The following is a 1994-nucleotide window of genomic DNA, read 5'->3' as shown; positions in this document are numbered from 1 at the left end:
ATAATTTTCTAAAAATAATTAAAAGTGAAAAGATAAGAAATCAATGAAAGAAAAAAAATTAAAAATTTAAAGTGAGGAAGAAATTGATATAATTATTTCAAAAACAAAGTATATTATTTCATTATGAATAATTTCAAAGAAATTCACTATTTTTTCTGAAACGAAGAACAAACTCTTAAAAAGACTAATTGATTACTAGCTATTTTATTGAAGTCATCTATTCATGAGTGATTTAGTACTCATTATGACCAAGTAAAATCTCATTAGCAAAAGCCTTGAGATTCACACTTGATGTACCATTTTCCTTCATAGCTTCCTTAGCTAAATCACTCAATTTCTTGACATTTCTTCTCAATTCTTCCCCTTCTTCACCGTCCCCCATCACGATCGTGATACATCTATTGAACTCATCTCTTTCCACGACACCACCTTCACTAACATTAACTCTAACACCATTCTTCCAAACATCTTGAATGAGTTTTGCATTACAAACTTGATCGTTCCAGAGTGGACATGCCACAATAGGCACCTTAGATGCTATGCTCTCTAACGTTGAATTCCATTCACAGTGAGTCAAAAAACAACCAACAGAAGGGTGTTTTAGAACTTCCACTTGCGAACACCAACTCACTATCTTCCCCTGCTTTTCAAGTTCGTCTTTGCAACTCAACTTGTCCTCCATCTTATCCTCTTCTTGTCCTTCCCTAATCACCCACAAAATGGCCTCCCACATTTAAGCAATCCGTGACCAATCTCCTCCATCAATTGACTTGATATTTCAGAGTAACTTCCAAATGCTATGTAGATAACTGATTCCTTGTCCTTTGAGTTCAACCAATCCATATAATTCTTCGAACTAATCTCAATCATATCAGCTCGAAAAGTATTATCATCAAGAAATGTTGAAGGAATTGAAGGCCCAATTCCCACCATAGTCACATGCTTTAGAATTCTCAAAGTATCAAATTCCAAATCATCAAAAGTGTTCACAAGAACTCTTGGATTTTCTTCACTACTCAACATTTCAATTTGCCTTTTAATAGACTGAACTGCCCAGTTGGAACTCTCCACGTCATCAAACACAAAAGAAGAAAAATCAATTGGACTAAGTGGTGGAAATCTTGGTAACTCTATTATTTTATCCTTAGCATCACATTTTTTGAAATAATCAGAATAGTCTGTGAATCTATAATAGTAAATATAAAAAACTGTGGCAGGTTGGATCCAAAATAATGTAGATGGGATATTAATTTTTTTGGCCACTAAACCAACCCATTCCATGATTATAGTGTAGATGACATGTGAAAAAGGGGTACCATTTTTTGCATTTGATTGGATCAAATTGAAAATGAATTTTGACCCACGGGACTTTACAGAAGAATAGAACATATGAAAATCATCAACTGAACTTAATTGAAATTTGCCATCATAGCCATCAGAGAAAGGAGCAAAGCTTAACCCTTCAACATTTGGGAGTTTTTTTATTTTACTGAAAGTTGATAGGCTTGTGGTTAAAGTGACTCCAATGCCTAAATTGATTAATTGTTTGGAAAAATGAAGACATGGATTAATTTGGCCTTGGCCTGGGAATAGTGCTATAAGAACATGAGACTTTTCATTCTTCAAATTTTTCATGTTTTGAGTGGTGAGAAGAGAAGTATCCCTGAAGGAGAATGAGGATTTTGGGTAGGAGAATTTTATTAATGAATAAGGCATTTTTGAACTAGCTTGGCTACAACTGATTAAGGTCACACATATTTATACTAGTAAATAGATTGTTCTAGATATAACAAAAATCTAGAAAATTTATTATATTTCTTTAAATATCTACCTTAACTATTAAGTTTTGAGATTTATATAAATATTTATTAAATAAAAAAATATCGAAAGATATTTTACTCAAACTTTCTAGAAGCTCCAAGAAGTATCTGGATTTTTTGTTATTCCAAAAATAAACTTTATTATTCAGCAACAAATAAAACAAGAAATGCATG

At 32.3% G+C, this 1994-nt stretch overlaps 1 pseudogene; it reads right to left on the bottom strand.

The window, feature by feature from the left end:
* Window positions 1–232: 232 nt before the first annotated feature.
* Window positions 233–1650, bottom strand: LOC125853827 (UDP-glycosyltransferase 75C1-like; annotated as a pseudogene).
* Between the last annotated feature and the right edge of the window lie 344 nt (window positions 1651–1994).

This window comes from Solanum stenotomum, chromosome 1 (genome assembly GCF_019186545.1).
Source record: "Solanum stenotomum isolate F172 chromosome 1, ASM1918654v1, whole genome shotgun sequence".
Classification (NCBI taxonomy): Eukaryota; Viridiplantae; Streptophyta; class Magnoliopsida; order Solanales; family Solanaceae; genus Solanum; species Solanum stenotomum.
This window is presented reverse-complemented; position numbering and strand designations above follow the sequence as displayed.